The 25,199-nt window shown below is 36.9% G+C and overlaps 1 protein-coding gene across 19 annotated transcripts in view; it reads left to right on the forward strand.

Moving 5' to 3' along the window:
* Window positions 1-25,199, forward strand: part of EPB41L2 (erythrocyte membrane protein band 4.1 like 2) — a 214,412-nt gene that overhangs the window by 925 nt on the left and 188,288 nt on the right. The window contains exon 2 of one of the 19 annotated variants that reach the window (XM_036870869.1): window positions 6,024-6,113. The exons of the other annotated variants lie outside the window; for them this stretch is intronic. The gene's annotated coding sequence lies outside the window, so the exon portion shown is untranslated. The remainder of the gene's footprint in view (window positions 1-6,023; window positions 6,114-25,199) is intronic. 19 annotated transcript variants of the gene reach the window in all.

Consider the following 25,199-nt stretch of genomic DNA (forward strand, 5'->3'; position numbering starts at 1 on the left):
GCCATCTCACCACCCATGGCTTATTTTTCTTCTCTAGATTTGAGGGCAGAGGGTTGGGAGGGTTGTTAGTTGAGCTGCAGGGGAAGGACCAGGAGGAGAACAGAACAGAAAGAGCAGCGTTGGAATCGGAGTCTAAATCTCCAGCCCCAGACGCTGCCTGTGGCAGCCGGGATGTCTGCTGGAAGCCGTCGGTCATCATGCTTCCCGAGATCGCTCATCTCCCTTGAGGTCAGGTTTTTTGGTGAAGTGAGAAGAACTCTCGCCTAGAGTCTATTATTTGGGGGGGGGGTGTCTCTTTGTGGAGCCCTCCCTAATTGACCTAGGACGCCTTAAATTGCATTCCTTGTCACCACCACCGCTGCTCGTTTTTAAGAGCCCTGGTGCGGTGCGAGGGAAGGTAGAACCTAGAGGACCTGTGGATATATTTTCTCTTTTCTGAATCACATCTTTGCCTCAGTTTTCTGAACTTCTCGCATCTGAAATGGCACGTGTATGCTAGACGTCTTGTTCTTGTTACTGTTATTTAACCTTTTTTAAAAAATGAATCTTAACAGTTTTTCCTTTATTCTTCCGTTTTATTCAGTGACCTTTTAATTTTTTCCCTTGTTTTTTTCTTCTCACCGGAATCTATTATTTCTGTATTCTCTATTTATAGTACTGTATTGAGAATTAGAATTTTAATCCGTGTCCTATCACATTTCCCATTGGATTTAGGACTTGAGGGAAACTGAGTCAATTTCTTGGCCACAGGAGCTGGGATTTAGAATTCTCAGTCTTTGAACAGGTTTTACTGGGAAACGAATAGCACTTAATCCTATTCAGTTTCTGTTTGGAGGGCTCTTAGCTGTGAGAAATCACTGGATTGCTATTGCAGCCACTGATGGGGCTGCATTGCAATGCAATCTTGGATTGTGATAAGGGCCAACTCAATACATCCGTCAGGCGGACACAACTTTTAAAGAGTTAGGCTGTGTCACCTGTCAGAGTTCCAGGGATCAGTCCTAAAATTCAATTTGAGAATCACCATCAAACCTCAGATATCTACTTCATAGAGGTTATTGGAGAACTGTACAAGTGGTAATGGCTTGGAACAATGGCGTGGATTTAGGGCTAATTTAATCTTATCCTGTCTTCCTCACTTCTTGGGCAGAATTCCCACTGAAGTCAGTAGTGGTCTTGTGTGCAGAAGGACTGCTGAGAACAAGAGGCTGCTCATTTAGATTAGCGGGAGGGGACAGTTTCTTTCCTTTTGAAACATCCCTCTTTAAGAAAGACCTAGTCATAACAGTGCTTTAATCTCTTATCTCTAGTCAAAGTAGTTAGACCTTCCAGAGAAAATATGTGGATGAGTTGAGCCCCCAACTTCAGATTCTTGATACCTAAATTGAATGGGGATTGCCTAAAACGGTAAAAAGTGATAAAAAATATCATTTAACGAATTTCAGTAAAATTATTACTAACTTCAGTAAAAAATCTAAATTGCTATAGAATATTCTCAACTGGGTCCGTATATTAAACTGGGTAAATATACAACTGGGTATGTATATTAAAATCTGAAACTTAATTCCAAGTAGAAAGAAGCAGATTTGCAGATTTAGGGGACAAATCTGAAGAGGGCTCACCCCAAAATAACTATGGAAATATAAAACAAGAGAATTCAGATAGCCCTTGCTGTATTTGGAGAGGTAACTTTTAGTACAGTTTGTGTGTGTACAGGCTTTAGTGACTGTCTGGGCTCATCATTAGATTTGGAGGTTTCTAAGTTAGTTTTGTGCTGATCTGAGTTGGTGAGCTTGTTAGGTCCTTTGCTTCTTAACTAACGGTTTTGTGGTTTACCCTTTCCAAATTACCAGTTCGAAAGGATTGAGTTTAGAAAACCTATCCAGTCACCAGATCTTAAAAATAGATTTTTAAAAATCTGAACCGTGTCCACGTGGACTTCCCAACCACTTGCTTTCAACTAAAAATACTTGCAAAGATGACAAAGCAGTCTTCAACCAGAATATTTATTGGTAAAATTACTCTGTTATTTAGTAATATTGTATAGTTATGTTTAAGGTCGGGTTTTGCCCTGAATCACCACTCTCATATAACTGACTAGAGAACTACAAAGGTTCTATCTTTGCCACTTTATTTAGGAATGTGGAGTTTATATTTCATATAGCAGAATGCTAAATATTTTTGAAGATTTGCTTTTGTTTCTGTTTCCACAGGAAAGTATGGGCCTTTTTCTTTGTTTTTTGAACTGAAGTAGCCTGTTTAAGCGCTATGTGTGGCCTTTTTGGAAAAGTATGAATTACTAGTATTTTTATAAGGCAATAAAATAGTTTGTAGGGATCAATACTGCTGAGAATCAAATTTTGCATTTCTAAAAGTCTGTATTGTTTACTTGGGGAAAACAAAGGAAATATGGGGGAAATACCTCCCTACCCCACCTTTATTTAGAAATATTTCCAGTGGTCTTGTTTGTTTTTTTCAGATTCAGAATTACTGTACCTAACAACTGGGTACCCTTACACATTTAAAAGCCTCAAGTAAATGTTTATGCTGGCTTCAGTAGTCAGCAAATACTAGCCAAACACTAATTTACTGCCCTTTTATAGAATCTTGGAATCTCAGGGCTGGACCTTTAGGAGTCAGCAAATCCACTCTCAGCCCTTTCGCCCTCCCCCCAACACACAAACATTTCCAGCCTCTTTGGAAGGCCTGAATTAATAGAAGATTTGTATATGATTCCCCCACAGATTCCAGACAGAGCATTCTTTGGGAATGCCATTTTTTGGCACAAACCAGCAACCTGATAGTCATAAGATTTCTATCATTACTCTGACTGAGCAGTGCCCCAAACTAAAATCTAAAATGGAGTTAATGCCTGCTATCATTAACTGGAGGGGAATGGCCTCCAAGTGTAAATACTACAGTAATTTAGATGGTACAGGTAAGCCAAAAAGGAAAGAAAGAAAGAAATTTAAAAAAAATCAATTTATTTATTTTATTTTTGGCTGCGTTGGGTCTTTGTTGCTGCACACGGGCTTTCTCTAGTTGCGGCGAGCTGGGGGGCTACTCTTTGTTGTGGTGTGCGGGCTTCTCATTGCAGTGGCTTCTCTTGTTGCGGAGCACGGGCTCTAAGCGCGCCGGCTTCAGTAGTTGTGGCACGTGGGCTCAGTAGTTGTGGCTTGTGGGCTCTAGAGTGCAGGCTCAGTAGTTGTGGCGCACGGGCTTAGATGCTCCGTGGCATGTGGGATCTTCCTGGACCAGAGCTCGAACCCGTGTCCCCTGCATTGGCAAGTAGATTCTTAACCACTGCACCACCAGGGAAGTCCCAGAAATCATTTTTAATATCAGATAGAAATAACTGAGATAGTGATAACTAATGCTTTTTTTTTAGTTTTTTCTATGAAGTACGTGTATTTTGTACGAGAGAGGGAATACATATGTAGAGTTATGTGAAGTACCTATAACATTATGTGTACTTAATAAATTTGATGAATCAATTCGTTGAAACTTTATATAATATATTGGAGGCGCTTTTAATTAGGATTCTTTGAAAGTTGGAGTTAACTTTGTAGAACCTGGTACTGTTTCATGTAGAAATGTCACATAGGTTATATTTCATAGAGGTGATTTGCTTTTCTTACTCTTGGGTATTGTTTCCCCTTGTTTTGTGGTTGGCTTGATATATGTGGGTTTATTAGATACATGTTTTTCATGTCTAGAAGGGTAGATAATCTATATTTCCCTAAATATCTAGTTTTGGAGATAACATTGATTTTAATGAGAATTTTAGTGGTTTTCTCATTTTTTAAAGTGATGTCACTTTCCCTTTAGTATAGGGTAAACCTCAGGTGGCTTATGGGTGCATTCATACTGCTTCTGCTTTTTTTCAAAGATTGAATTTGGACTAATTTCATATTCTTAGTTACTTTTAAAGTAGAAATATATTTTCATATCACACATACTTCTTTGCATTTTTTTTTTTTTTTTACTTTAGTGTATTAGAGCCGTAAAGGTCTAAATTCATTATAGATTGCCTCACAAATAATCTTTATGGTAATATGGGATTTATTTGAGAAATAAGAATTATCTTTTTATTTGCTCTGAGAACTATCATAAGTAAGGTTTGCTTTAGGTAGCCAAGCTGACACTTCACATATGTGACTAAATTGAACGTCATGGGGATGGTTTCAGTTCTTTCCAGGTTAAGAACCAGAGGGCATGGAAAGAGTTCTAAAGTGATTTTGTCACTTGTTCATCTGTAGGACCTTGTTGTCTGGGTCAGATAGGAAGTTCATTGTATTTAAACTAAATCATTCATACTTTTACCAAGAAGCCAGTTTCCTCTTGCTTTTCTCTTTTTATGGCCTATTTATCTACCTTCATGAAAGAATTTTCAAATACTTAAAGACTTATGTTACCTTCTAATTTCCAAGAAAATCGTGATTTTAAAAACTTTTCACATAAGTCTGATTACCAAGTCTCTAATCATTTTTTCCAAGCCCTGAATTCAGGTTTCTAGACCTCCTGATGAGATTTGCAGCTGGACCTACCATCATGATAACAGCAGTTCTGAATTTAATCATATTTTTGAGTTTCCTATATTCTATCAATATATGTACACATCCCAGTATCCTGAAGATACTAAATGAATATGTAGTTTAAACTTTGCCATAATTCTTAGGTCTTTTCCTTTTTTCTAAATAGTCTACTTGTTTTTCACCCTTGATTCATCCGCCTAGGGTACCAGAAGGGAGGGTGAAAATCATTTAGTTTAGATTTTTGACCTTGAGGTGGGAAGTGTGGGGTTAGTGGGAAAGGTGTTGCCCAGGGTGGCCTCAGGGGTTCATGAACTGACTGAGACTGTTAAGTAAAGTGGGGTGTGTGTGTGTGTGTGTGAGAGAGAGAGAGAGAGAGAGAGAGAGAGATTTGGGGGAGCAGAGTTTGAAAAACAAAACGTTGAAAACTGCTGATGTAACTTCTATTCTTAATTTTTGAGATTAGAGAATCGAAGTCTTACGAGATTTTCTGTTTTTTTTTTCATGTTACCCCATTGCACTTTCATGCCCCCACTATTGTGCTTATTTCCTTTCAATTCTTTTAGTTGTCCGATTTTAGCCAGTTGTCAAGGTTAAACTGAATTCTGATATAAGATTGGCCTTGTATTTTCTTACCTTGAACTTAATGAATGGGTCTTTATTTCCTCACAAATTTCTTTGATGGAAATATTAATTAGAAGGGATCAGTAACAGGTGCACATTGTGGTGCTGGTTAGAATGCCGCTTATGCCAGTGGAGCCTTGGGTAAATTATTTCTCAAGGCCTCAGTTTCCTTATCTTCACTGTGGGGGTGAACAATCATAACCTACCTCAGAAAGTTAGATGAGGAGTAAATGAGCTAGTGCTTATAAAATGCTTCATGCAGTGCCTGGCTTCTGTGAAAATTGTTAGGTTAAGAAAAGACTTAGTGGGTTGCTTGTGAAAATGTGGTAAGCAGTTTTTTTTTTGCAGTGGTCAGGAATAATTATCTGGGTGGAAGTAGAGTCTTTGATATGAAACTGTAATTTCCTATGGTGATCACAAGTTAAAACCACTTTTTAACAATTTCAATATGGTATCTCTAGAATTTTTTGAACTATCCACTGCTTTTGGCAGTACTCAGAAAAGCATATAGATGGCAAAACTGTTTGGATCTAATTTCAGCATCACAGAGAGGTGGTAGTCTTTTTTGTTATGTTGCCTGAGGTAGCTGATTCGGAGTGTAAAACTTGTATGCATATGCTATATTATAACTTCCTCTCTCTACAGCTTCAGTGAACTTGCTGCAAGAAGGCTGTTAGTGGAATTTTTATTGATAGTGTTTAAGTCTCTGCATGTGACATTAAAGTGTGACCTTTTCACATCCAGCACATCTTTTTGTACCTGAAATAGATCTGCGGACATATTTTTCCCCTAACAGAGTGTTTTAATTTTAAATTAGTTGACAACATTAAGAAATCAGGAGGTTTCACAGAAATATCTTTCTTTTAGGTTTCTCTGGGAAAATTGGAGGACCTTGGCAACACTGGGCTCACGCTCCTCTGTTACAGCGCTGAGGAGTTCCTGCCCCATCTCACACAGGTCATCTTCTTACTTTGCCGAAGTCCCGCCCATTTCCTTTTGGCTTACCGCTGGACCTTTTCATGCATTTGCGTTAGATATATGGCCCCTCTAGACTATCCAGTTTGCATCTCTTTTACTAAATACCAATTTGGAAGATGCAAAAAGGACTCGATCTATATGACCTTCAAGAAGGTGTTCCTGGCAGTGGGGCTTTTCTACCTCTAGGGCCAGCAGTCATTTCCCACCTCTCCCTTTGTGAAGGCTGACCTCTGGGTCACTGTCAGTCATGGTTTCTGGAGCCCAGCATGCAGTAGGCCCTCGGTCACACGTGGAAAGAATGCTCTTTCTAGTTTCCTCCCAGACTTTGTGACTCCTTCTCAAAACAGATTGCCTGGTTCTCTGAAGCCTAGTGTTACACTACTGCAGCCCATAGCTGTACCTTATTTGTATGTTATTTGGATTTTTTAGATGAGCTTTTTTTCATTTCATCTTTTAATATTTTAGTATGTATCTCTAGAAGGTAACTCTTTTGTAAACATGATTGGAATACCACCATCACACTAAAAATTCCTTAACATCATCAAATATTCAGTTGTTGATATTCAAATCTCCAATTACCTCAAGTATCAATTTTTGAAAAAGTTTGTTTGAATCCAGATCCAGTTAAGATTTACATGTTATAATTGGTTGTTGTATCTTTTTTTTTTTTAACTTTTTATTTAATATTGGAGTATAGTTGGTTAACAATGTTGTGTTAGTTTCAGGTGTACAGCAAAGTGATTCAGTTATACATATACATGTAACTATTCTTTTTCAAATTCTTTTCCCGTTTAGGTTGTTTGGTTGGTGTTTCTTTAAAAACTGATATGCTCTAGTTTCCTCTTCATCTCTTATTTTTCCTTGCAGTAGTTTGTATGTTGAAGAAACTTGATTAGTTGTTCGGTTTGGTTTTTCACAATCTGATTTTTGCTGATTTCAGTCCTCTAGTGTAGTTAACCTGTTCTTCTGTCCTCTGTATTAGTAGTTGGAGCTAGAAAATTGGTCTAATTCAATTTATTTTCTTTCTGTTTTTCTTTTCTTTCTTCCTTTTTTTTTTTTTTTTTTCTTTTGTAACATTCCTCCATGATTTAGGCTTCTATTTGACACTGCTTGCTTGCTTTCCATCCAGGCTTCATCCTGGCTTCAGGTGCTGTCCCATTAGCTTCTTTGTCTTCTTTTTAACCTGTGCTGGACAAGTGCATTTTACGCTAGTGATTCAGCTTTGTTCTAGGTTCCATTGTATGTAATGTGATAAGGCCAGAAGCATTGATAATAAACAGGTGAAAAAGGAAGAAAAGTAACATTTGGAGCACAGATGATAAGTCAGCTACTGTAGTTGGTGCTTTATATATTATGTGTTAATATCCCCAATCCTTCTTACAGCAACACCTTGAAGTAGCTGGTACGCTCATTTTACAGATGAAAAACTGAGGCTTAAAACCAGAATAATTTGCTCAAGGGCACCCAGCTTTTGTGTGCTGCTAAAACTTCTGTTTCTTCTGCAGGGGAGGGTGAATTATTGCTTTTAATTGTTTGATGCTGTTACTCTGTAGAACTTGAAGATTTTAGGAATTTGTTGGCATCTACAGTATCTGACTTAACAAAAGATAAGCTTTCTTTCCTAACTGGTTTCTGCCTCCTAGTTTCTTTTGTAAAGGTGTGATTGTGAAGCAGAGTACTACTGTTAGTTGTGTGATTCTTGAATCAAGCTGGAGTGGCGAGTACCCTTCATCTTGTTTTTCACGTTAATGTCGTGTTTCCAGGCTGATGTTTCAATGTAAGAAAAATGTCCCAGGGTATAAAACACATCAAAATAAGATGTGTGCCTCCTTCCCTTTCAGTTTTTTTCTTTCAAGCAGTTTTACACTTTTTGCTACTTCATTTACAGTGCAAATAGCGTTCCCCAGGGTGCTAGTATATGATTTAGAAAGTCAGGTGATAGTGTAGGCATTATAAGGAAAAGCAGCAGACCCTGCCTTTCATGTCCCTTCATGGCAGATTCCTGCTCCTCAGAGGCAACCGCTTTCAGTTCTTTTGGTTTTATTATCTGTGTGTTTTGTTTAAAACCACGATATTCCTGCTTTTTTGCTTTTTCTATTCTAGACGGTAATAGCTGTTGACTTTCTACCTTGGTTGGGGTTAGCCTCCTTTACAGACTCCCTCTTCCTGTGCACAGATGCACACTCTTCTCTCCTTCCACAGCACATATAGGCAACAGCTGAGCTGTGTATAGTGCTTTGATTGCATATACTTTCTTTTACAACTTTTTGTTTTATCCTGAAGTCTATTGCCAATTTTTTTCTTCATTTGTATAGTTTTCTTAGTACCTACCCTAAATTTAGCTCTAAACTTTGTTGAAAACTATATGGCAAACCATTTTCTTTTTTTTATTAAGGACATCCTTCCTGGACTGGTTATTTCTAGAACTGCTGTGCAGCTGTATTCTGGGAATTGCCCTTTTCCTCTCTTCCTGGGCTCTCGGGTGCCTGGGCTTCGTGTCTCTTTCTTATCTCTTACTTTACATGAGTGCATCCTCCAGTAGTTTCCCAAGAAAGTGCAAGTGGAAGGCGAATTTCTTGAGACCTTGCATGTCTGAAAGCAACTTTTTCACTCTTAAAATGCCTCTTTGTACTCTCAGTTTGATTGCATTTATAGTTTGGCTGGGTATAGAATTCTAAGTTAGTGGTTCCTGTCCCTCTGAATTTTTTTTTTTTTTGTCCCTCTGAATTTTGAAGGCGTTGCTCCATTGTATTTTCACATCCCACTGTTCTGTTGAGAAGACTGACTCGATTCTCATTTCTGATTCTGTGTATGTAGCTAGTTTGTTTTCTTTAGAAGTTTTCAGGATTTTATCTTTGAACTTGGTGTTTTGAATTTCATGATGGTGTGCCATGGTATGGGAGTCTTTCACTCATTGTGCTGAGCACTCAGTGGGCTGTTTCAGCTTGGAAACTCATGTCTTTCAGAAATATTCCACTATGATAATGACTCCCTCTATGTTCTCTGTTCTTTCTGGAACTTCTATTAATTTGGATGTTGAATTTCCTGCTGTGACTTCAGGTTTGTTTGACTTCGGCTTTTTTCTCTCTGATGTCATCCCTTTGTCCTTTTGTTCCCTCTTTTCGGGAAATTTCTTCAATGTTTTCTTCTAATCTCTCTACTGAACTTTTTTGCTTTCCTATTTTCGAAGCTGCTCCTAGGCTACTGAATTTTCTTTTTGATAATGTCCTTTTCTTGTTTCATGTATATAGTTTCTCCTGTCCTGCCCATCTTGATGTACCCCTGTGCTTGCTTTCTCTCTGTCTGGAATGCTCTTCCCTCAGATACCTACATAGCTTACTCCCTTAACTCCTTCAGAGCTTTGCTTCCGTGATCATTTATTTGAAAGTACAGCCCTGCTCCCACCCCTACCCCAGGGTGCCCTAAATCCCTTCCTTGTCTCTTCTTACTTGTGCAGTGTGTATTGCTGAAATCTGATACCCTTATATTTTACTTTTTGTTTATTGACTCTCCCCTCTCTGGAATGTAAGCTGCATGAAGGCAAATCTTTTTGTGTATTTTGTTCAGTATTTCTAGTACCTAGAACAGTGCCTGGCGCAGAGTAGGCACTTGGTAAATATTTGTTGACTGAGTGACTGGACCTCCCTGTTTTCTGTATAGAACTTCACCTTTGCCCTCTGAGCACAGAGCCTTTCTTTTTCAAGTGCTGTAGAGTGAACATCCTGTCTTCTGGCTGCCAAGTTTTGATGAGGGTATGGGTGTGGATGTGGTTTAAATGTTACTTGTCCTTATTTCCAACAGGTCCCTGTCTTCAACTTGCTCTCCCATCTCAATCCTCAGAGGTTTCTGGAACTTCCAGTTCCTAAGGCTCTCAAGCCTTCTCCAACAATCACATTGTTTTTGGTAGGTCCCCACCAAGATAGCAATGCAAGTTTTGGCTTCCTCTGCTCTGCTAAGTCAGTTACTTTGTACATCTGTTCTCCATCTTCTAAAATTCTGTTGATATATCTCATCTGCTGGGCTGTCCCCTCTCTTTTTTTTTTTTTTTTTGTGAGTTTGTACCTTTTTTTCTTTAATTTTCTTTCTGTCATTTTAGTGTGCTTTTGGGAACAAGCAGAAATTAACTCATGTTCAACCCACTGGATTTAGGGTTTTAAACTGATAAAAATAAATTTCCAAGATTATTGTGGTACTCACATTTGGTAAAAACTGCAGCCATAATAAAATTGTCCTTTTTCTCATGCCAAATGCTGAGTCAAACTTTAGCAGTATATAGAGAGAGACAGAAAAGTCAGGCGGTTGAGTTAACATCTAGGGTGGATGGGAGTGGGTGACTGATAGGTGACTGAATAAGAAAGTGCTTCTTAGGAAGAGCTCAGAAAATGTGTTATATTTTTTTCTTGTGATATTTCAAGGATTAGTTCAGTACACACACTTAAAAATTTTATATACTTGAACTATATTTAAAAATACACAATAAAAACAAATTTGGTGAATGTGTATCAGAAATGGCAACCTTATTTTAGAGTTTACTGAGTATCTTAGTTTGTCTGTCTTTAGACTGACTCATGATTGGCATACATAAATTTGAATATTCTTTGACTATTTGAATATTCTTTGGTTATTAGAGGAACCTTTGAGCTCATGTGGGTTCTGCTAAATAGTTTAAGGGTGAAAAATTTCATTACTAGAGCATAAATAGAGAGTGGGATTTACACTAATGTAAAGATACACACATTAGCAATTTTTGTGTATGAGTTTTGGGGAAAGTGAAACAAAAACGGAAGGTCTGAATAAGACAGTGGCTGTGAGGTCTGAGGAGCTCTAGGAAGATCCCAAGGCTCCTGAGTGCATGTGATTAGTGTCGGTTAAGTTGCCGAGTGGGTTTTAGGGATTTATTAATTCAAATACTCTATTCATTAATGTAGAAGATGTTATAGACAAATAGATCAGGACAGTAGTATCTCCCCAAAATGTGGTGGTATGTTAAAATGATTTGAGGTGGTGTACAGATGAATCTTTTTCTTTTAATGATTAAAATACGTTTGCATCAGAAAAATATCCAAGTACTTCAAAACTATGATTACATTGATATTACTTAGTATAAGGCTAAAGTAGGTATTTTAAAGTGAGTTGATTTAAGGATAAGTATTACTAAATAATAATACAGTAACTGTTTGGATTTGGCAAAATTATAAAGTAGGTCTGATTACTAAAGTCTGAGAAACTTGGGGCAGGTTTAAAATAAGATTTCTCCTAATAGATAACAGCATAAAACTGTATATGCTGACTGTGGCATAGACTTCTAAGTTTTCTTTTTTAGAAATTAACACTGTTTTTATTTTTAAAGTTTATTTTTTGGTATTCTTTTCAAAATAAGTCCTCAGAACATCTTCTCATTCGATTCTTAAACCAATTTTGTACCAGAGTTCTGACAGGTAAGCAAAGTGAGTTAGGAAGGGGTTAAACTTACTCAAAGCCATTCAGCAATTTAGTAATGGAGCTTCAGGCACGGCCAGGGTCTCCCTGTGTCCAGAGTTGTTCCCTCTACTGTGTCCTCTTTTGATTTTAATGGACTTGCCAATTGAAGTTTTCTTGGAGAATTTAGGAAGCCTGCCAAGTTTTATAGCTGGGAGGGCTGTCCTGTAGCTTTTATATATTTGTATCTTGAACCCTGAAGGTTGACAGAGCTAGGTCTTCCAAAAATAGTTCAATAAATGTGTCAACATTTTCAAATACTATTGAAAAAACAAGGAAGTGGAAGTCCTATGGGATTATTGGAAAACGGTGCCAAATGCTTTCACAAGTATTTGAAAAGCAAATGTGGCTCTGTGGTCATATGCTAGACAATATTTAGCCTTCACTTTGGATCCCATTTTTATATGATAATCTTTTACTTTTCCCCAGTACTCTCTGTTTAATTGCAGACTCTGGGAGAAAAGCTGCTAAATGAACATTTTTCTTGAAAAGTTTTCTTTAATTCACTTCTCTTAGGGAGAAAAAGGCAAACTTCTGTTTTCTTAATAAAATGAATACAAATTGCGTATGGGAAAGATTAGAGTGACAAGTAATGAGTGGGGTCTGTCCACTGACAAAGGAATCAAGAGTTTATCCACGGGCTTGTAACAGGAACTGTTTTTGGATCTTGGCCATTAAAATCAACATCAATAAAGACTGCGTCTTAATTTCCTTAATGCTAAGATTGTCTGTTTTAAATTATGCACATAAGGGAATGTGAATACATTCTTCCTTCCGAGATCTCTCACCACCCCGAACAGAAAAATAAAGGTGCAGGGAAGATATTCTTCACTCGTGCAGTTCTGCAGTGAAGGGCTGTCGCTGTGGGCAGCATGTGTAGTGCATATGTGGCTCCAACTTTTCTCCTAATTGAGGCCAGTTCACTTTCATCCTCAGTGCTGCCAGCTTAAATGGAAAGACTCGAGGGTGGAATCTAGAGCATTCTATAGATCTGTGATCTGTGTGTTACTTGCTCTGTGCAGCACACATGTAGCAATGAAGGATAATATGGCTCTTTTTTTTTTTCTCCCCTCCCCAGTATGGCTCTTTTTTAAAGGACCTTCTTGTTTGTTGTTCTTGTTAGGTTTTTTTAAGCCATGTTTTTACTGTATCTGATTATCTACCGAAGTGTTTTTTTGGAGAAAGAATGTACCATTGTCAGCTATAGAAAAGTATTTTTCTTTTTTAAACTTTTTATTATGGAAACAATTAAAAATATTCAGAAGTAGAGAGGATAGTAGTGTAATGGACCTCGTGTAGCCTCACTCAGCTTTGACAATTACTAGGACACGGCCAATCTTATTGATACACCCCACCCCCATGATTTTGAAGCAAATTCCAGATAATTTCATTTCATATAATTTCATTTGTAAGTAGGTAAGATTCTACCCCGCCATTGGCATGTGATCTCCAAAATAAAGTTCATGTTCATTACTGATTTTGTAGAATTACAGAAATTAGTTTGTTTATGGCACATTCAGTTGTGTTTTGGGGATAAATATCTGAATATTGTTTTGATCAGTGAGAGCAATTTCATCTAAGTTTTAATCAGTGAAAGCAGTTTCATCTAAAGGCAGCACTGTGGACTTAAAGGAAATGCTTTAGCCAGTTCTCAAAGGCCTAATTTCTAAACCAAGTCTGAACTGACTTTCAAATTCTAGTATATTCTCAAGGTAATGTTGATGTTCTATGAATTGTTTTTCCATGGCTCCTGCCTATGTTAATACTAGATTTTAATGTTCTTTTTTTAATTTTTACATTTTGTTTATTTATTTACTTGAAATATAGCTGATTTACAATGTTATGTTTTAGGTGTAGAGCAAAGTGATTCAGCGATTTTAATGTTTTTAGATTTTTCTTTTTTCTTTCCCTCTCTCACTCCTTCTCTGTCTCTTTCATTCTTTTGCTTAGCATAGCTTAGTGGCAATATGTTGGAACCTGACCAAGTGAAGCATTTTTTTTTTTAGCTGACTGAAATTTAATGGGACTACGCAGTTATGAAATCACAGCAACCTGCCATGTGTATAGTTCTGTGTGGCTGTACAGAGGGGAAAGTATATGCCTTAAACATTCGTCATTGGACTTCTCTGGTGGCGCAGTGGTTAAAAGAATCCACCTGCCAATGCAGGGGACATAGGTTCGAGCCCTGGTCTGGGAAGATCTCACATGCCGCGGAGCAGCTAAGCCCACGAGCCACAACTACTGAAGCTCGCGCGCCTAGAGCCCATGCTCCGCAACAAGAGAAGCCACTGCAATGAGAAGCCCGCACACCGCAACGAAGAGTAGCCCCCGCTCACCGTAACTAAAGAAAGCCTGCATGCGGCAATGAAGACCCAACACAGCCAAAAATAAATAAATAAAATAAATTAGTTAAAAAAAAATAAAAAACTTAAAAAAAAATTCATCATATACTAGTTGAGAAATCATACTAGAACGCTGGCATAATAGACAAAGCTGACACTTAATAGTTGAAGTGCTTTTCCTAATTAACAGGCATGCTTTTTATGTTGGAGATAGTTTGCTTTATATTTTAATTTGATTTTTTAATCAAAACGTAGTTCAATGTATTTTTTGTAAAGACATCACATATTGAATTAGAAAATATTGATAACAATAGAAAACATTTCCTGAATACTTAATATGTGTCAGACACTATTCTATAGGCACTTTTACATATATTTATTCATTTAATCCTCACAGTAACCCTGGGTGGTAGGTACTGTTATTCTAGGTTTGCCTCATAAGAAAACTGAGGCACCACAAGATTAAGTAACTTGCTCAAGGTCACTCAACTAGTTAATGGCAAAGCGGGGATTTGAACCCAGGCCATTTGAGCCTATAGTCATAACTACTTTCCTATATTATACCTGAGAATATGTAAATTCCTCTTCGTACCATGTTTGTACTTGCATTTCCCTCCCCAGGAACCATTTTGAACCAGAGCCAATGCTACACTATCGTATGAGGGTATAATTTGATCACTGGGTGGGTATTTTTCATTGAGAAACTTGAAAGCTGTGTTAATGAGATTCTACTCATGTTCCTTTACTGGCTTTAGTTATGAAGGAGAAGAGGGGAAAAGTGGAAGCAAGTGGAAAGTAAAGTGGTAACCGCTGAAGTGTCTTCCTCCCGCCCACCCTCAAAGGAGCATTGAGCCCATCTGGATTGTTGACAGGTCACAAAGGATCTTTTGAAGCCAGTACTTCAGAGTACCACTGAATCTTCAGTTGAGTACCTTGAAATACCAGGTATATTGTTGGAACATTGGTCATCGCTGGTCTGTCCTAAAATGTGTAGACTTTTGTGGGAGTTTGTCCTGGGTCTACAGTGACTGGAATTTTAACAAACCAGGTACCTGATACTCTCCCCCCCTTTTTTTTCTGAAAGGAGTGGAGGGTAGAAAAAAAATTGTTCTAGCCCCAAGTTTCAGTCCCAGTTCACCAATTACTAAGCGTGACATTGAGCAAGTGATGTTGCTTCTTGTGTCTGTTTTTCTCTTAAGTGGTTCAGTTGCCCTGACATAAGTCCAAATCCATTTAAGATGTTGTCTGTGGCTCATCCATTTGTCTCTGTTTATGGAGAAGGTAATTGCCTTTCCTTATAGGAAAAACATAGACAAAGAACTTTGGCAAAACATTTGATAATGTTTTCATGGTGTCTTTATGGCAGCATTGGGAAAAAACTGTTTAGTGGAGGGAATCTGTGGTGGTATTTGTTACTGAAATTTTAACCTTTGTCATCTTCTATCCAAAATTTTTTTGCCAGTAATTTTTATGATGACAGACAAGGACTGCTGATCAGATTTACAGATTTCATGGACGTTTGTAGGGAAACCAAATAAGGCTTGTACAGATTGTCTTGTGAGCTACAAAATAGGTTGAAATAAGATGAAAGTTGTTGGAAATAAAAGTTAAGTCTATTTAATTGTAAGGTCTTTGAAAGAGTTCTGAAACTGGGTAGTCTTGGCCTTCTTTTCAATGTGAAGTTTTATTAAAAAGTAGTAGATGCCTTTTTATTCCTTTTATTGACTTCTGGTCTCACAGCTCCAGTGGAATTGTTCTTTTCCAGGTAATAGATGGCTCTATTGTCAAGTCTATTGAACACATTTTCCCCTATATTATTTTTGACATTAGTGACCAACCATATTGTCTTTGAAATTCTCTCTTGACACGTTAGAGCTCTTTTTCTATATTCCTTCTGTTCTTTGCAGGCTTCTTTTCCTCTGACTATCCCTTCAGTTTTTTTTTCTGTTTCCCAGGGTTCTCAGCCTTTGATTCTGTCTTGACTAATTTCATATCACCCAAGACTTCACCTACAATCTTAGTCTGTTAACTCAAATCTCTCTCCAGGCTAAGTCTTCCTTTTCAGCTCTGCATCCTTATATTGACTTAGAGGAATCTACCAACATCTCAAAGTTTTTAAATGAATATGTGAAATATTTTGTACAGAATGTGGGCTTTAATTGATTCTTTTCCTTTGACCTGGAATATTTTGTTCATTTTTTTAAGTTAATTTTTATTGGAGTATAATTGCTTTACCATGTTGTGTTAGTTTCTGCTGTACAGCAAAGTGAATCAGCTGTACACATACATATATCCCCTGTTTTTTGGATTTCCTTCCCATTTAGGTCACCACAGAGCACTGAGTAGAAGTTCCCTGTGCTATACAGTATGTTCCCATTAGTTATCTGTTTTATACATAATATCAATAGTGTATTTATGTCAATGTTCATTTTTAGGTACTACATTTTAAGGGGCATGTTGTGTGCACTAAGTATATATTTGTTCAATAAAAATGAGTGGAAGCTTAGACAAACTGAGTCCATGTCCGTGGAAGGGTGCCTGGGATGTTGAGGTTAGGAGAAACCATAGCACATGAGGAACTAGCTGTTGAAATAACTGAAGGGGTAAGACTTGCTGGGGTAGGCAGCCTATTGAGAGCTGTCTTTTGAGCACTGGCTTTCTAATTTTCTTAGGACAGAATCCATTTTGAGATTTTATATCTTGACCCTTTATTCAATATGGAAGTCTATGTGTGTATATATATGAATAACAAACAAGTTTCATGAATTTAGTTCTTAGCCTAGCTTATGTGCAGTGTGCTCAGATTTTCTTTTCTACTTAATAATAGTAATAATAATAATAAAATGCCAGTCAATAAACCACTAACTTGATTTCACAACTTACCAATGGACTGATCTGTGTTGGAAAAATCCTTTTTCCATTGATAAAAATAAGAGATTCAGAGAAGGGAAGTTTTCTACCTGGTATGAGAAGAACTTTTTAACAGTTGGAGCAGGCAGAGAATGGAATGGGCTACCATGGGAGGGAGTGACTTTTCCACGGTTTGAAGGACCCAGGGCAGAGGCTGATAGTCACCTCTTGGAAGGTGGGAGAAAGATTCATTGGGTGGGGGATGGGACCTTGTGACCACCAAGGTGTCTTACGAGCCTAAGATTTTATGATTCTCATTTTGATAAAATTTTTAATTTTATTCGCTAACTTTATTCCATATTTTTAAACAAAAGAGCTTCATTTGGGAAGTTTTAAATATATACAAAAGTAAACTGCATAGTATAATGACACCCCTACCCCTCATGCATTCTGATCACCCAGCTTTAACAGTTATCAACTCATGGCCAGCCTTGTTTGATCTATATTTCTGTTCTCTTCACCCCAACCGTATTATTTTGAAGCACATTCCAGGCATCTCATTGTTCTCTTTGCACATATTTCTGTATGTATCTCTAAAAAATAAGACTTCTGAAAAAAACCCCACAATACCATTATTACACCTAAGAAATTAACAGCAAATCTTTAATATCAAATATTCACTGTTCAAATTTCCATTTGTTTTTGTTTTCTTTCATAGTTTTTTGCTAGAATTAGGATCCAAATTAGGATCCACATATTGCGATTAGTGATTCTTTTTAATCTATAGGTTCTGTCTATTATATTTGCTTGTAATCTAGTTTTTTGAAGAAACTGGATTGTTTGTCCTCTGTCATTCACACAATTTTCATTTTGCTGATTCCATCCCTGTGGTTTACTTTAACTTGTTCCTCTGTCCCATAAGTTGGCAGTTACATACATAGGCTTTTATCAGCTTCAGGTTCAAATTTTAAAATATTTTTTTGGCATGAATATGTTATCGGTTCTGTTCTTTCTTAAGACCACTCACAGAGTACAGCAAAGCTAATTGTAAAGACGATTGGATTGCTTACTTAGTTCTTCATTTTCTGAAGTCATCCTAAGCCAAATTCCCCATAAAAACAGATGGAACCACTTAGAAGTTTGGGAAGATAATAATCCTCTGCAAACACCACATCCAAATACAAATTACAAGAGTTTCTTGTCTAGCTTCATTTCCAAAAAAGAAAGGGAGAAAGCAGATGCCTTAGTAATTTCCTCAGACCACAAACCAGGTTTTCAGTTAAAGTGAGACATTTTACAGTGAAGTCAGTCTTGATTTTTCTAGCACAATATGGAAACATTGCAGTTTTGCTAGTTAAATTTCCCACCCAGTAAGCAAGTATTGTCAGTGACTACTCCCCCGACGCCCTTCTTCCTTGGCAGTTGGAAGTAAAAGAGTAAAAATGGGAAAATGGCAAGTCAGAAAGGAGTATATGTGGGGAATCAAATAATTGTGTTCTGCGGTGATCCTTTTGAAGGATATTTGTAATCTTCTTACTTTTTATGGAAAATTTCAAATGTACAAGTAAATAGAGAAGATAGTATAGTGAATATCCATATCCCCACCACATAGTTTTTTTCCTCTCATGTATAGTATATTTTCTAAAATTTGGTATGGGGTCACACCGCTGTTCACCAGAATCTTTTTTTCATTTGTTGTGAGGCTTGTGGCATAGGCCTTACATCTTTTTTTCTTTGTTTTGTCAGTGTTGGTAAATCTTTTGCTAGGTTTTATTTTATTTTATTTTGGTTCATGTTTATTATATTAGGTGGTAGGTGAAGAAGATTCTATTATTCAGTGAAGATAGGCTGTGATTAGGCTTCCTTCTCTGCCTTCTGTTTTAAAAACTTTATATAATGGAAGCATACGTAAATGAATAGAGGTGGAGAGAGTAGAATAATGAATTCCCATCTGCCCATCTTCTAGGTAATTATCAACATATGGTCAATTTTGTCTCATTTATGTACCCACAAATCCCTCTGTTCCCACCCTATTTCATGCTGGATTGTTTTAAAGCAGGTCCCAGACATTATATCACTTCATCCATAAATACTTTTTTGTATGTCTGGTAAGCATTAAAAAAATAAAACAAACACAATTCCATTGTTACATCTAGAAAATTTAATATTCCCTTAATATCAAATATTCAGTGACTTCATATTTTTCCATTTGTTTGTTTCATTTGTTTCATAAATGTTTGTATAGTTGGTTTGTTTAAGTTAGGACCCAAATAAGTTCTATATTACATTTGGTTGATATGTCTCTTAAGTATCTTAATATGTAGTTTCTTTCTCCTATTTTTCAGTTTTCTTGTTGAAGAAACTGTGTTGTTTCTTTAGAATTTCCCACCTTGTGGATTTTGTTGATTGCATTTCTGTGATAGTGTTTAATATGTTTCTCTTGTCTGAATTTCCTTTTAATTGGTAGGTAGATCCGAGGCTTAATGAGATTCAAAGTTGGTTTTTGGTGGTGGTGGTAGTGGTTTGGAGAATCCTTCATAGTTGTTGGTGTTTATTTCTTATTGCACCGCTTCAAGAGACACAATGTATGGTTAGCTTCTAACCATATTTTTTTCTCTGAATTACTTAAATTATGGAACTCATGACATTTTGCCCCAATTTCTTCATTATATATTTGTAAAAAACATGAATATTTTCTCATTAACCAAAACACTACCATTATATATAACAATCAATTGCCAGTAGTTCTCTAATATTATCTGGTATCGAGTTTATATGAAAATCTCTCCAATCATCCCCATGACTTCCTTTATAGCTCATTTATCAAACCAGGACCCTGTGAAGGAGCACATATATGGTTATGTCACTTAAGTCTCTTGTGACCTAAAATAGTCCTCCTCCTTTCTCTTTTCACTGTCTTCTTATGACAGTGACCTGTCGGAGAGATGCAAGATGGCTACCTAAAGTCTTGTAGAATCTTTATTTTTCTGGGTTTGTCTGGTTGTTTCCATGTGGTGGTATTTAACTCAGTCTTCTATCCTCTTTATTTTTTGCAAAGTAGAATTTAAATCTAAAAGCATGATTAGATTCAGAATAAACATTTTTGGTAAGAGTACTTAATAGCCAAGTTGTATCCTTCTTATTGTATCAGATCAGGATCCACATAATATAGCTATCCCACTATTAGTGAAACAGATTGATTAAGATGATGACTGAACTCCTCATTTAAAGTTATATTTTCCCTTTTGAGATGGGCAAATAATCTTGGGGGAGTGAGACTTGAGCACCATACAAATATTTAGTTCTTTATCAGTCTTTCACCTAATAATGTTAGTATCTATTGATGCTCCTTACCTGAATCAGTTATCTCATTGGGAGTGGCAAAACGGTGATAAAATTGGATTAAAAAAATTACGGTAAAATACATAGCAAAAATATACTATCTTAACCATTTTTAAGTGTATGTAGTTCAGTAGTATTAATATATTGACATTGTTGCACAACTAATCTCCAGAGCCTTTTTCATCTCACAAAACTAGAACTCTGTACCCTAAGAGTTTTATCCTCACAAAACTGGAACTCTGTACCCTAAGAGTTTTATCATTCCTTCAACTTTATAAGCTTGCAACTTTCTGTGCAAAATAGCTTTTTCTCGTCAATGTGGGCTATTTGATTACCATGAAATAGTTTTTAATTTCAAGTGCAGGATTAAACAATTAAACAATTGAACAATTAAAAACTTAATTTTTCCCTTTACCAAATTTCAGAATAAGCCATTAATATATGAGTGGTCTCAAGTTTTTTTGATTGGCTTGCGGATTTTTATATATTAAGTGCATTTCAATCAAGTACAGTCATTCTTTTTGATGTTCAAATTGTCCCAACTTTGGCCAGTGGCAAACCCTTCAAGTTGGCTCTTAAGTCCTTTTGACATGACCCTATCAGGTTTTGAAAGTAAGGAATATGTTTGTTTAAAGGCAGTACAATTTTCTTTGGAGAATAGGGTCAAATCTCTCTCAGCCATAGCACAAAAAGCATCCATATTATAGAAAAGTGCCAAAGAGCAGAGTAAAATCTGATACTAATTTGTCAACATAAGGAGAAACAGGGTGAAGTTAGATGACCTCTTAAGGCCTCTTCTCATTTTATATTTTGTGATCTTTTACCATATATAAAATTGTTTTATTATTTTGTTATTATTGGAACAAAATATTTCAAGAGTTTGAATGTTGTCAGATTTTGCCTTAAACAACATCTTTATTACTTTCTTCCTATTCTGATAGTCAGCTTCCTGGGCCAGGACTGGATTAAAGGACTGTAAATTGGGAAATGTGAGGGTTTCAGCATGTTTTCACAGTTATAAAGTCCATCCTCAGAGGAAACAAGAAGGGGTTTGCATCCTAACCTTTGCCTTTTATTCCAATAAAATGTGGCTAAACATTCCACATAAAGGTCAACCTTTAATGCTCGATCAATAAGCTGCTGCCTCGTTTCCTGCGGACAGCTTTATTTCCTCTGATTTGAGTAAACAGATGAGGTTTCATCAGGAGTTTAACTATATAACTGAATTTGTGCAGACCTGTTTTGTAGTGGGGTAACATCACAATGCTTATGTTTCCAAACCTCTGGAAGTTACCATCTGACATTTAAAAAAACTTGTTGGTTTTGAAAATCGACTTTTCCCAGTGTAGTTTAATGTGGATAATGGTCATCCCATAAGCAATAGTTCTTTTCCATTTAGTAGGTTTTCCTTTCCAGAATAAGTGTGGCTCAGTTTTATCCTTATGCCCCCAACAGTCACTATGATGACTTTTTGGTTAGGAATTAGATATGAATGGTCAGTGTTTTTGAATGCTTTGAACACTTACTGAATGTTGGGCAGAAGTACAAACAATACAGCTACATACCATACTAATAAAAACAAAATGTTTTGCCTTGAAAAATGATTTCTTCTCCAAGAATAGAATTATTATGGAATTCTGTATTTATTCATCAACGAGTTAAGTTTTTGAGTAAATAAAAGACTATACTGTATTTTAGTTAGAAGTATTTCTTTTCAGTGTTAGGCGTGGTTGGTTTGTAAAGTAACCCTCTATGATCATTTTTATATGTATGAGAAGATCATTAACTTTTTAAATGAAAGCCAACCCTTTAAAAATGTGTCAAGTTTCTTTAACTGCAGATACTGTGAATATTGTTATATCTAGTAAATAAAGCTCGTTCTGTGAATTTTCCAGATGGGGACAGCAACTGGAAGAATTCGATTCATTTCTTCCCATTCGTAATGTTAATGAATTGTGAATTAGTGCAATGGAAGTCTGTACTGGATTGTCTATATAAGACCATAGAGGCTTGGTGTCTCTTGCATGAGAAATACCAGTGTATGTATTTAGAGAGGTAGTTATTTTCTCCATCACTGTAGCAGGATTTGAGATATCTTATAGGGAGTATATATGATAAAATTGCTTAAGTAAAAACAAATTGAAGTCAGGTAAATTTAGAAATAAAAAGAAAATAGCAAAAGATCTGCCCTCCACACACCTTCTATTCCTGAGCATATTTAAGCTGTAGCTATAACCTAACATACATTTTTATTGATGTTTTGTTTTTGTATCTATATTTGTATATGTTTTGTTTTTACATAAGAAGTATTTTTATTTATTTATTATAAAATAAATTTATTTATTTATTTTTGGCTGCGTTGGGTCTTTGCTGCTGCACGTGGGCTTTCTCTAGTTGTGGCAAGCGGGGGCTACTCTTCATTGTGGTGTGCAGGCTTCTCATTGCAGTGGCTTCTCTTGTTGCGGAGCACGGGCTCTAGGTGCGTGGGCTTCGGTAGTTGCAGTGCGTGGGCTCAGTAGTTGTGGCTCACAGGCTCTGGAGCGCAGGCTCAGTAGTTGTGGCACACGGCCTAGTTGCTCCGCGGCATGTGGGATCTTCCTAGACCAGGTCTCAAACCCGTGTCTCCTGCATTGGCAGGTGGATTCTTAACCACTGCGCCACCAGGAAAGTCCCTATAAGAAGTATTTTTAAAGAATATAATGACTGATAAACTCATTACTCTTCTCTGAAATGTCTGCTGGAAATTATTGAAGATTCTTTTCCATGAATACGATCCTTAAATGTTTGGGCACCTGTAAAGTATAAAGATGAATAACATTTTTGAGAAAAGGAAATTGTGGGGCTTCTCTGGTGGTGCAGTGGTTGAGAATCTGCCTGCTAATGCAGGGGACACGGGTTCGAGCCCTGGTCTGGGAAGATCCCACGTGCCGCGGAGCAACTAGGCCCGTGAGCCACAGTTACTGAGCCTGCGCGTCTGGAGCCTGTGCTCTGCAACAAGAGAGGCCACGATAGTGAGAGGCCCGTGCACCGCGATGAAGAGTGGTCCCCGCTTGCCACAACTAGGGAAAGCCCTCGCACAGAAACGAAGACCCAACACAGCCAAAAATAAATAAATAAATAAATAAATAAAGGAAATCGTGATAATTAATAGTTGAGCCCGATTTTTTTTTCAGTTTTAAAAAATGACAGGCATTTATATTCTTAAGAGCCAATTCTTTTAAACCCTGGTCCCTGTGAAAGTGAGTCATTTCATCCAAGGTACAGCTCATATGTCAGATTTTCTGTGAAGTCTTTTCTAATTTCCACAAGTACAGTTAATAATATCTCTATTTTCTGTGTCTCCCAAGAAATCTAGTGGAAGTTACCAGGTTGGATTTCAAAATCCTAAACAGGTCAGTTTTTTCCACTATGTAAATTTTTGCAGGGCAGCAACCCTGTATTACTTGTGTATTCCCAGTGACCAACATAGAGGAAAGCATTATATAGATGTTTGTGGAATGAATGAAGACCAGTAAGTGAGGTTAAAGTTTTAATAGAGTTTAGACTATTAAATATTTTGCTTGTTTTGGAATAATTGAATATACTTACTGATTTTGATAATCTTTTTATGGTTCAGAAACCTCTGAAGTGCCAATAGTAATGTGAATTGACTTATAGTTAGAATTTGAAACAGATTCTTTTATGGAGAATATGCAGATGATCAGCTGATAACACCTGCTTTTCTACCCAACACTGACTCACCCATCCTTTCCTCTTTCCTGCCCCTTAGTGGAAAGGATAGCCTCCTTTCATTCTATGGATAAGTAAGCTTCTACCAGTCACACCCTAGAATCCTATCCCCGTCACTTTTGGCTGACTCAGAGATGGCTTTCTATTAATTAACTGCTAAACTGTTCTGTGTCTTTTTTCCCTTCTTCTAGACAATGGTTCTCAACCTTGGTTATACATTAACGTCATCTAGGGACCTTTAGAAAAAAACCCCTGGGCTCCAATAGAGATCGATTGTATTAGAATCTTAGAATCATAGAATTGTAGAGTTGGAAGAAATTAAAGTTTTGTTTTGTTTTACTTTATTTTAATTAATTAATACAGTACTTCTAATTAAAGACTTGAGGAAGAACTTAGGGATTTGTAAATCTTCTCCATGGCTGCCATTTTCCACCTCTCCACCCCAGAATCATTGAATTCCATCTGGTCTTCTAAATGGCTTTCACTCCCTTAATCTCCATTTCCCAGGTTATTCTGTCCTCTTTGCTGTTATTTTAGCATGTCCTTTTCCTGTTCTTAAGATGCTGTTCTTATGCCACTCTCCTGCTCAGTCACCTCTAGTAGCTCCCTTTTGCTGTAAGGAAAGTTGAAATTAGAAGTTTATTCACCCCACCGTCCTCCTTCTTTGGATCCTATGCTCTAGCCAGAGGAATCTTCCCTGTCTTTTGTACAGTCATATGTCTTTCTGAGTTTTCTTAAGAAAATTCCATAAACTGTACCTAGACTTACTTTCTTCTTTCACTTTGCCCATTGGTTCCTACACCAAATCATAGAATGATTCTTAGCTCGAGAATATTTTAGCAGTCATTTAATTCAGACTTTTTAATTTATAGATGAAGAAACTGAGACTCTGAAATGTTAAATTACCCCTATTGCCCAGGCCACACAACAAATCAGCCTCAGACCCAGTTTATCACTCAGGTCTCTTTGTTCACTTTTCACACAACCTTTTTCTTTCAAGATGCAACTCATTCTAGCATTTCTCTCAGACTTTCTCTGATTGCCTCAGAGAGTCTATTCTGGCCTCCAGTCTTTGGTGCTATTTATTGTCTCGTGCCAGCATTTGTGCTTCTGTGTTCATAATAATTAACAATGACATTACTGACCTTTGAGGGCTTACTTACTAGTGCTTACTAGTTGAAGAACTAGTCAACTAGTTAACTCATTGCTTATTTCATTTTTATCTCACAACCACATGACAGGGTAGGTATTGTTATCCACATTATAGAAATAAAGAAACTGAAGTATAAAGAGGTAAAGTCTGAAAAGATCAATGCTTAGGTTT

Source organism: Balaenoptera musculus, chromosome 12 (assembly GCF_009873245.2).
Source record: "Balaenoptera musculus isolate JJ_BM4_2016_0621 chromosome 12, mBalMus1.pri.v3, whole genome shotgun sequence".
In the NCBI taxonomy this organism is placed as follows: domain Eukaryota; kingdom Metazoa; phylum Chordata; class Mammalia; order Artiodactyla; family Balaenopteridae; genus Balaenoptera; species Balaenoptera musculus.